The 12247-nt window shown below is 34.7% G+C and overlaps 1 protein-coding gene across 1 annotated transcript in view; it reads right to left on the bottom strand.

Annotated features, from left to right (window-relative positions):
• LOC133519814 (ATP-binding cassette sub-family G member 8) overlaps positions 1–12247 on the bottom strand; it is a 107605-nt gene that overhangs the window by 34501 nt on the left and 60857 nt on the right. Inside the window, exon 2 of the mRNA XM_061853925.1 lies at positions 5990–6020. The gene's annotated coding sequence lies outside the window, so the exon portion shown is untranslated. The remainder of the gene's footprint in view (positions 1–5989; positions 6021–12247) is intronic.

Genomic DNA, 12247 nt, shown 5'->3' with positions numbered 1-12247 from the left:
GTGTCTTTGAGAAAGTTACTTAATTTAAGCTCAGGAATGCACCCTTGTAATTAACGAAAATAAAAAAGATGGTATATAACATAAATGGCGTAAAATATACCTTTAAGGAATGAAGTGACACTTGGCACACTCTGTAAAAAGCTTTAAATATTTATTTATTTTACAAGGGGGCAAAGTTGTTATTTAACCGCTCGTGTGAATGCTAATATTGATACCCGAGCAAGCGAAAGATTCCAAAATTGAACCACGAGGGTAGGGAGTGGTTCCAGAGGTGGAATCTGGAGTGTTTCGAGGATTTCAAGGCACGAGGTTTAAACAAACTTTGCCTGCGAGTGAAACACAAAATTGTTCACCACACCAATGCGAGAAAAATACTAACTATTAATACCAAATAATTCAAATCAAATCAAATCCACATGTGGATAAAATGCAACTTTCTGACTAGTTTTTGAACAATCAATAGGGCCTTTATCAGTTGGTGTGGTGAAAAAAATGTTTTCACATAATGGCTTTGAATCAGTGAATAAGTACAGAAGACGTTGCGGCCATATCAGTAAAAATAGTTAACGCAAACGATTATACATTACCTACATACGGTTCTGATTACGGACTGAAACACGTCGAGCGATTTTCGCCTTAAAAACTTTACTGATCGGTGTTCATGTATTTAATATGCCTTCTCCAGATTCTGTAGGCCTAATATGGTCGGCTCTTTATCATTTACCACCATGCCTGTCACGTTCTAACAAGTTTGTAAACGTGAAAAAGACGGGCATAGTGACAAATGATAAAAATGGAACCATGCTGCCACCGCAATTATGTATTATTTTAAATGATAAGAACAATACTATAAGATTACTATAATAGCAATTTTCAATGCATGCATAACCGATTTAAATTACTAATAAGCTATTAATACAGTAAGTAAGTAACATAGGTAGGTTGAGATACCGTAAACTCAGGTACTTAACTATAATCCTATAATACAACTATGGACCAGTTTTCGCTTATGTCGCTTGATTATTAACGAGCCTTTTTGATTTGTACTCGTTACATATTATATTTCGGAGGTTAGATATACTAATGCTTTCAGTTTATTGGATACTCAATATAATTTGAAAAATATTTAGACGTATTTAACTGGAACTTAATTTCATATACTCCTACGCAGGGTATACTTATACAGCTGCAGTTAGTTCGTCGTTAGTCAGTGAATGAATACACGGGTTGCGCAAAATGTTGTTCACGATATCGGAATGCAGCCCAAAGCCACAACCGGACGTGGAGAGCCGTGTCTTTAAATTCCAATTCACTGGAAAATTATGGGCCGCGAAACAGTAATTTCCTGGTAAGTACATATACTTGGATTTGTATTAGAATCTTATAATCTAAGGTTATAGTTGCAACAAGCCGCCTTTTAAACAATTCCGTAGGTTACGTTTCATTAAGTATTTCTACTTTTGATGATAATCGTTATAAATCGATAATAATATTACCCATTACACATTTATAAATAGCAAAACTAAAATAATTATGGATGAAACTTGCTTATTCAAGTTCTAGTTCAAGTTCAAAATGTAATTACAAAACTGGTTTTAAATAGTGATCAATTTAAACTCTACTAAAAAGTAAATACATAATGAATTGGTCATAATGAAATTTAAGCATGTTGTAATGGAGAAGTTCAGTAAGATAACCATCTGTATTATTTTCTAAGGGCCGATACAGCAATGCAATTTGTATGGGAACTGTACGGAAACTGCAAATTCGGCGTGCAGTTCCCATACAAGTTACAATCAGGTTGCAGTCCGCCTGTACTGGCCCTTTTGGACAAAAGTACTAGGGACCTACATAGAGGTAAGTATATATTTGTTCTAACCATCACTCGGTTGACAAAACTTTTGTGAAATTGAGACTGAGACCCGGGTCCTGGGCGTGGGACTGGGGCTTGGGAAATGGTACATAGAATAGAATAGAAGAAATTTATCCAGAAAACGCATAAATTTTTAATTAAACGTCACTGACAAGGTCTCCACTCAGCTTAATGTCAAGATACCACCTAAGGATATCCATATAAGGAAGGAGGAAAGTAAGGAAGTAAGTAAATATTCTTTATTGTGCACCATACAGTTATAAAGAGACAGGAAATGAAAAACACTTAAATATTAGGTAACAACAGGCGGTCTTGTGGCTAAAAAGCGATCTCTTCCAGACAACCTTTGGGTAGCAGGAAACTATGAACTTACAACATTGAAACGGGTAGTGCCGATATATATATTTATATAATTCAACAAAATGAAGACACAAACAATATAATACATACTAATAAAACAAATACATACATACATACATACATACATACATACATACATATCTTATACAATCATAAATATAAATAAATTAGGGTTCCTTTGCCATTTCCAGGTCCTTTCACACAACAGTCAACTATTTTGATACTTGCTTATCCCAAATGAACCCGGGGTCTGCTTTGGCAAGCGAACCACAAAAATTGGCGCAGGCACTAGTTTATACCAAGGTAATTTCCATTTTTATTTATCCGGTTTCACTCGCTGGGATTAGTCCGGTTTCCCTATATGTTTCCTCACCAAAGAAGTAGTGGTAAATATACTATAGCTTAAATTTTCGTACATAAGTTACGATAAATTCATTAGTACAAGCCGGGTTGTATTTTGGATCCCACGACTACCGATTTGGAAGCGTGCATTACCGCTTATAAGTATTTCAGTAGGTACTCTCCAAAAGCTAAGTGAATTTACCCTTAAATTCATGCAATAGGGAAAACAAGGTATTATAAGCAAGAAATACCTGCCGTCAATATTAGTGTGTTGCTCCACAGATGACCATTCCTTGCCTCTCTTGCGACCGGTAGCATGAGTCACCACGAACTTTAGACATCCTAGGTAGAGATGTTACGAAACTGATCCTTGTTACTTTAGTTTGGTTTGGTTGGTTTGGTTTATACCTAAGTGGCTTTACAGTGAACTAATATCTAACGTTACATTACTGCAAGGAATAGTATCTCGTTTAGAATAACACTTATTTCCTTTGATAAAAATATTAATGAATAGAAAGTCTAATCGTTTTTTGATATGATATGGAATTACAAGTCTTATGGGAGAACAATTTGTGATTGATTTCGCATACTTTCGATTACGATTTCAAAAGCAATTACTTTATAGAGTAAGTTTTATTAGGCTTTAGACTCTTTACAAGCTTAAGTTGCTATATTTTTATTATGTAATGCATTTCTTGAATAGATTAAATCCTTTTTTAATATTATAAATAAATTAGGCAGTATCATCTGGCATAGGTGGGTACATACAATTAAACCAAATGCTCTTGTCTCTCTAGTAGAGTCTAGTATCTACTTACAAAAATATCGCGTTCACTTCACAGATCCCTATTTTAACGTCCTTGCAAGTGGCCCAACCTTCCTTTTTCGATGCAATATGCAGTGGGCCAACGGGTTTTTATCACCAAATTCGGAGTTTCGCACTCCAACATATATACGATCATTTTTATTCATAAGAACGGTCCCACTTTCGCTTTATTGATAAGCGGCGCCTAAAAAGGAGAAAACATTTAAGTTTCGAATAAAGCTGGCTTTTTTGGAATTTTATCTTTGATCTAGATTTTTGAGTGCTTTGCTGTTGGGACTGTTTTCGTCGACGTAAGGAAACTTGGTTTTTAGTTGCACCCCTTTAATGCTTAATCACAGAATTACGAAACACGCTAAGTAGCAAAATTAACTTATCACCACGTTTGTCATGTAATGATTACGTGTGAAATTACTAATAGTAAATTTCTTAAAAGAAAGCCATCGTAATAGCATTATCTTTTATATAATTTTCGCATTTACCGACTAATCGTTTTCCTTCCTCGCTGTAACAGTAATTTACCGATTGTAAACGCGTGTGCGGTATATGGACGCGTCGACACGAACGCTAATGAACAAAGCGATTGAATTAAATAATGATAATGTTAGTACCGTTAATTCATTATTGTTGGTTGGTTTGCTCTTAAGCGGATCTTTAGCACGCTGACGCGGTTAATGATGGGTTACACTAACAGTCGTGTCTTCATTTGCAACATCACAATGCGTTTGTTTAAACATTACCTTGATTTGATAGGTACATATTAAAATAAAATTCAACAAACCGTGATTAATATTCGTAAAAGATACTTAGTTTTCTTATGTAAGCAGTTTAAGTGTATTATACTTACAGAAGAAGAGAATACGTTCTGTGGCATTCAAAAATATCAGCCTATATTCCTATATTCTAAATAGACGAAATTCGGCGGTTTCGGTTCCGTTACGATTCGGTACATTTTTTGTTATTCACGTTTAAGTGAGCATACCTATGTATAATAAAAATACAAATATCAATACATTAAAAATACACAAGTAGGTAAGTACGTCTCTTTATCCGTTATTTGCATTTTAACGCTTACATAAACTTACAACATGTTCAACAAATCAATAAGTAAGTAGATTAGATGCGAGAGAGTTAAACATGCTTTCAGAATCACTCTCCAACGTTTCTTCACTTTGCATATTCTGATTTAAATGTTCAATTTATGCCACAGACAACTCGGGTTCGTGTCTCGCCATCGGATAGCAATCGTGTTGTTCAATTTCAAATATTGTAGTCAATTGAGATGGCGAGAATAACATGGCTATTCGTGGGCGGAAAAGGTAATGACGATGTTTTATTGATAAGATTTCTATAGGTATCTCTATTGGAAATCTTGTCAAATCATACAATACTATCGAAGACACACGCCATCCGAGAAGACACATATTTAATTCCGTAAGACTATTGTCAAAGTAACATGGGGAGAGCCTTTGTAAAGTAGGAGTACCTAAGGTAGCCTAGGTTTATAACTTTATATTTAACTCATCAAATTCGACATTTTGCCTTATAATGTTTCGCTTTTTGAATTCGACAGTTCGGCCGTGACATGGCAATTTATAAAGTATCGAACGTCACCTTTTGTTACTTTCTCAAATTGGTCTCGCGCCTTATATGGTCACGTATCACGCACGACTATCAGGAACTATTAACTAAGTATAAATGACTTATGACTTATCTAAGGCTAAAATCAGTCAATATAATGAATTTGAAGCTGTTATACTTATTTATGAAAAGTATTTCATTGATTTTTCTTGGTCAGTAAACCAAATAAACAATCTATATGACTAATTAAACTGAATCCCGAACCCGCATAGAGTTTTAAGTCCATATATATGTGCGTATCATATAATAACCAGGTCATATTAGATGTACCTATGTATTTGTATTCTGAATAAGACAGTCTTCCTATTATATCCCATTGTTTTAGGTACTTTCTACAGACATAATTTGCTGACAAAGAAGTGGAATGCGGCATTAAAGTCTGTCCCACATTTCGAAAATGCTGCAAATAAGCTGCCAACGTAAACTATAGAGCTTTCTCATTCAATTATGTAATCAATATAACCACCTATCTTATGAGATTTTTGTCATAAGTAATGATTCGACAAAGTAATGGTTTCTTTAATACCTAAAGTATGTACCGAAATTAAATGCACAACTGATTTCGCAGTTGAGTCAAGAATTTCAGAAATGAAGAATATGAGGAAAGACTGTATTGTACTGTAGGGCACAGGTATGTAAAGACAGGCAGACAGGTGCGTATAGGATTTAGGTCTAACCAACCCTATGGGAGGTTAATCTTATTGGAGATTATTGTAACTTACTTTTACGTGCAATTCCGATCAGTATCGATTAATCTTTCACATCACCTTTCTCCAAGTGGATGGAACAAAGAAAAAAGCTGCTGCTAAGTATAACAAATATTTATTATTGAAACATTCCGTTTATCCCTAACTCACCCTAATACACAGTACACGTTGATATCACCGCACTTGTAGGAGACAGGTGCAGCGCCATAATGCTACGGTCACGAAATGTAAATCTCAAATTACCTGGAGCCGGTCGTTGCAGATCGTGAGTTTCCTGTAACAACAATTACATAGTTAGGTTAGCAAAGATAGAAACAAACACACACAAAAGTAAGTAAGTAAGTAACATTATTTGTACCGTGAAAGTAAGGATATTTTCAAAATCGGTAAAAATGTCGTTATTATTTTTTTCTAACTTATACTTTTTTGGAGTTTTGTATTTTTAGTGGTGGTTATATTTATCTGCGTCTTTCTTTTGTGTGAGGGTGGGGATATGAACTGCATGCAAACGCGAGTAACGCCTGATTCAATAAATCATCTCATCTGCTATGAATTTGGATATGGACGTATGAACGTATATAAAACTTTCTTGAACAAATTGTATCTAACACCGCCAATGGTGCAACTATAATTAAAAGAAATACAAATGTGTTAAAATCTAAAGTCACCAGTGCTTAAAAGACACTGAAGCAGCTAATGTTCCGATATAGTCTCTCATCTAGGTGACAAATGCCATACTCCCAAGCAGTGGGCTAAACTAACACCGTCTTTTGTTTTTGTGAAAGCTACCTAATAACACTTAACATTCGCAACGCTCTTGAACTCGCGTCTTCTCGATTATCTACGTACGAGCCAATTCCACGCATGCTGCCACAAATTACCTTCCACCATCAAACAAGATAGGAATCTAATCGAAAAACCATAAGGTTACAAATTGTGCGGGATAAAACGTGGAACACATAAGAAGAAAGCTGTTACGTTGAGCTGAATGTAGTATTGTCGTAATGATGAAAGCATTACGTGACATCTGATGGGTTAACAGGCGAAAATGCAGACGTGCATGATAGACAGCTTTAGGCAGTCTCGAAGTACCCAACCTATAATCCTTTCCTTTCCGCCTTATTTCTAATATGATACTTATGCGAAATATCGTTCAAGTAAGTAGCGTGTAACAGCATGTAGGCATAGGCAATTAGGCATCCCTTACATTTATGAAAAACTTGTCACTAGGTAGGTACAGTCAGCATCAAAAATATCTAATATTCCGGATAATATTTCTACATGTCTCTAAAATTAACCTCTAAAAGTATATCTTTTACAATTGTTCTACATATAGAACCATCACTTTTTGTTAAGCGGTTACAGATTGAGAGATACCTACTTTTGAGGCGTTGTTTGATCCGCTACTTTTGATGTTGACTGTACTAAATTCCTTGAAGTAGACTTAAAATAATCTAAAAATATTTGTTTACATCGGTTTAGCAATGACCAACATATCTAAATTAAACTTATTATTTCAATAGTGTGTCCCAGTTTTCGTTTCTTCACCCAAAAACAATTAGGTACCCTATTTGGTTATATTTTCTTAAATATTTACCTATTATACGTATAATTTATTTATTAACGTTTGCCAACAGGTGTATTACCAATACAAATGGACTCAAATAATAACCACAAAAATCATACTAGACTACTCACCCAATTATAGGCAAACGGTGACTGCTTACCATCAGGCGGGCCGTATGCTTGTTTGCCACCGTCGAGGTATAAAAAAAAAAAAAAAAAAAAAAACACTACTTGCTAATACTACGCGCTTACATTTTGTAGTTATGTTAAAATTCTTAACCTTAGCTAAAATGAAACAAAAAACTACAAGCATTAAGATATAACAAAGCAAAATGAAAAGTAAAACAGATGTACTATTCTAGAACTAACCTCTAAGCTATGAGAAACTACAGACTCCAAGAATACTACAATTTTATGTACCAACCTATTACTGAGTTAGGTATGTAATTTGTAGATTATTTGTAATGTAGGTTATTTGAGGTAGGTAAGGAGGTAATTTGAACATAAAATGGTGTATCTAACTTTTCCTGGTTACTTTTCCAGTCTTAAAAGACTTTCAGATTAGTATCACGTTACTGTCAGATTAAGCAATCGACGGTCACGTTCATCAAATAAAAAATTATCGTGAACGAGGCAAAATTATACCCAGATGATTAGCGTAAAGCAGGACAAATCTTAGCCACAACACCAGCGACCTAGGACAAACCAATTGTAGTCTTTATGTCGTTGAGGTAAGATCTTCGTCATATCATGGACAATCTGGCATATTTTGTAGCGGTAGTAGTTGAGAAATATAACGGACAATCGGAACCGAGATGACCGTGTTAGCTGCTTGTGTTTTGTTTTGTGTTCAACGTGGTCTTGGTGGTTCAGTTACAGTTTAATGGAAGGGAATGTTATGATTATATACCTACAAATAATGATGCTTGTTTAACAGGGAGGTACCCAGTACATAGTATTATAAATTTATATTTCTATTAACATAAGAATCTACATAGGGTGAAATCACCAAAAGATGACCAGTTAAGCGACTACCCCAACTTTAGATTTTTTTTACATATGTTGAAACTTATTTTTAACAACTTTAATTTTATAATATGATTCAGCATACAATCTAGATTAAAATTAATTATTCCAAATGCTTCCAAATATTGTAATTCAGTATTTTTATAAAAAATATTATATGATGAAATAGGACAAAATGCCCAGAAGATGAACACGGTGCCCTATCTCTGAACGTTTTGACCCCAAAATATGAACCAGTATAAAATCAAAATCAAGTACCCTAATATTAAACGACAAGATGCTAATAAATGAACAAGTATAGATAGAGTGTAACTTTGCCCCTTTTGTTAAATTCTGACCACTGAGCAATTATAATCGGTAGCGAAAAAATGGTGTATAAAATCGCAGTTTAAATTATTTGTGCCAGAGAGAGAATAAAATGCCCTAGGTGGAATTCTGCTCTAAGAAGAAAATATGATCCTCAAATAAATTAAAACTACTTAATAAATAATTAACTTCTAAACTGTTTAAATTTGTATTTGAAAATAATATAAAATAGTAATTAAGCTACCGATTAAAGATATAAAATTCACTATTTTTACAATTAAACTTGTTCAGTGTTGAAAATGCTACTAAAACATGAACGAATTTTCTGTGTAAAATCATGTAAGTAAATGCATAATTCAATTTTATACGCAATTATAATCTTATACTTTGAAGCGCTATTCTTATTAAGATATCCATACAAATGGCGATTTTGGTGTGGAGCGCGCATTTGACGACCGCTCTCAGCCACACGCACAGCACAATTGTCTGGGAGTTTAAATCTCAGTCTCGGAAAAGTATTGCCGCATTAGGAAATAATACCCTCAGGCGCGCAAAATAATTCACGATTTAATTATATCGATTTTAAGGCCATCTTTTGGGGGCCGGTCATCTTTTGGTGCCACTACCCTACATGCTGTTTGCGTAACAGTATTGAATTGTCCTTAAGTTAGAATATTTATATTGCTCGAATAAAGTTTCCTTCTGTAACATCCTAAAAGATTTCGCTCTCTTTCTCTCTCTCTCTCTTATCCTAGCCAATTTCGACCACAACGACTGCATTTATATTCCTTAGGTACGGGAATCTCGGGAACTAAGCTGGTCTGCTCGCTTGTGCGCCCTCATGTGAGTGCAGTAGCCAATCTTCGTCTGCAGTACCCGTCCACACCGAGGGCATGACAACACTCCGTCTACGTAGTTAGAGGTTAAAGCTGTAGGTTGTCGGGCCTTCAGAGCATCTCGCTTATTATCAAGGTCTACTTTTCTTCGCTCCTTTTCTTTTCTTTTTTTTTCTTTGCGAAAAGAGCTATCTACTATTACCTCCATTGTTTTGTATTTATACTAGTTATTTAGAGTACACTAGACTCGATACAATTATATCGTTTCAAAGAGATATCCACGAGCACCGTAAATGGCCAGTGTGCTACTATTAGCTTTGTCATGCATTTTTAATAAAACATTAAATATCTCAATATGGCACGTGCGTAGTAGTAGAATTTAAAGTATTACATTCCAATATTATGATATGTCGTAGATTGTGAAATTAGCACCGCGGCACCATAGCGTTTTAGAACTATGCCAACTATACCAAGCACGCATGGTATTGATTCACCTGAATACACGGCACCTGTAGTCCTGTATTTACCAGCAGGTCACACAAAACCCTTTGGGTCGAAATCGAATTGTAGTCATTGTATGCCCCACGCGTGGCCAGCACCTGCTAGTCGTGCCATCTCGGAGACTCGCTAGGATTCGGAAATCACTTAGTGTCTTGGGGCCCAAGATTTACAACTCTCTTCCAGCTGATATAAAAGAATCACGATCTCGCGCAATTTTTAAAAATAATCTGAAAAATATTTTGTTACTCATGGCTTGTTACACCATTGAAGATATTTTTGAGAAAATTAAATCACTCAATGAACTAGGTATGTCATTGACCCACTCACATAAATAACTGCCTATTACATAATAATTGTACCTATTTGGTCATTGAACCATTATTTTAATGAATTATTTAAATTATTTTTAGTTTTTTTCTTGATTTATACCTAGGTTAAGAAATATATAGGTAGTATTATTCGTACCGCTTTTTATATAACAATTCGGTTGCCAAAAAATTAAGCCACATGATATCTCGCTCACGCTTACGCTCAGTGAGCGAAGAACACGAACCTACGGGGGCAAAAAAATAATTTTTAGTTTTATACTCAGATATTTATGACACGGATGAGTCGTGAGCGCTTCCGGATTCATAAATTGAAGAGTAGAACATGGGCTGAGTACGAATACGAATGTGTGGAATATGATGGACATAGATTTCAGAGGGCAATTTCGATTCCTGGTTGACATATTAGAGGCAAAAAATGTCACGTTGGGGTAGATGTTAGATGATAAAGTAGAGGTAGAATATAGGTAAGAGTTTAACAATATTTAGAGTCAAACTTGACTGTACTCGTAGCGTAGCACACACTCAAGAAGAAAGAGGACGGCCGTTTCTCCATACAAATATAACCCCCATTTTCCTCTCTGGATATTGATCTAGCTATACCCCTACGTTTGATTTTTTTACAAATTTTTTACAAACATATTTCATACAAATTTTTAAATGCTCCTAACTCTTATAATAATAAAAAAAATCCAAAAAAATCAAACGTAGGTGTATAGGTTTTGTTGATATACAACAAATTGTGTCAAAATGTTTTCAATTATATTAATATCCAGAGAGGAAAATGAGGACTACGTTTGTATGAAAAGGCGATTTCGCGCGGGTCCTCCACTTTCGTGTTAACCTCTGGCGTCGATAGATGACAGTTCCTTCAAGTCTATTTTGCTAGGGCTTAATTAAAAAAATATGTTTGGCCGTATTTTTTACTTTGATGTCACATTTCTAAATAAATTGATGTGTTAAACTTTTAAAAAATGTCTACATACCATACAGTATACACACGCTGTTACGAGTGTATGCTACTCCATATAAAAACGGACTGTTATAAGGACCATCACTCAACCGACGCGTGAGATACCTATATCTACATACATTTGATTACTCAAATATTGTAATCAGGTTTTCTTGGCACTGATTCCTACTATGAAAAGAAGTTCACCGTGGCACGATCCAGTAATAAAACAATTGCAAACATGACAAATCGCCTAACGAGTTTCCACCAATGCAGTTAATCATCTCATTGACTAACTGATCCCACGATACTGCATTCGTTATTGTTTCTTGCTACATAGCCTACATACCAGATGGACAAGTAATTTGATTTCGCAAACAACTCCTAGTTGTCATTGATGTGATTTATAGTGTCGGATTCTGAACTACCTAATATGTATATCGTTATGAAATGTTACATCATGCTTAGATAATTTTACCCTTTTTACTCATAACGTACCTATATCTACATGTAAGTGCGCGAGCAATTGACACATCATAGTTTGTTTTTTTAGCGTTAGAAAAATGGAAACAATCTTGACATGTGTTTATATTGAAAAATGCTTTTTTCAAATCAGTAACTATTACTTATGGAAACAATAGAATGTAAATAATCGTATATGATTTATAATTGTTACATATTTGCCGTGACTTATTTTTCAAAAGGGTTTTTCAATAAAAAGACACGTAAAAATCGGACTCGGAATGTGATTTTCTTACGCAACGGCGTTATTGTCTTTCAATCTATCCTTGGGCCTTATTCGAGATGCACAACTGTCAAATTTCGCGTCCACATCAAATCAACACTTGATTCTATCGCATGTTGATTGTATCAAGTGTTGATTCTATCAACTGTGGATATTATCATTTGGAACAATCAAAACTCATTCATAGAAAAAATAATCAAACAAAAATCAACTTTGTTTATTACTACTATATAGTTTGAAATG

The sequence above is a fragment of the Cydia pomonella genome, chromosome 7, assembly GCF_033807575.1.
Source record: "Cydia pomonella isolate Wapato2018A chromosome 7, ilCydPomo1, whole genome shotgun sequence".
NCBI classification, from domain to species: domain Eukaryota; kingdom Metazoa; phylum Arthropoda; class Insecta; order Lepidoptera; family Tortricidae; genus Cydia; species Cydia pomonella.
This window is presented reverse-complemented; position numbering and strand designations above follow the sequence as displayed.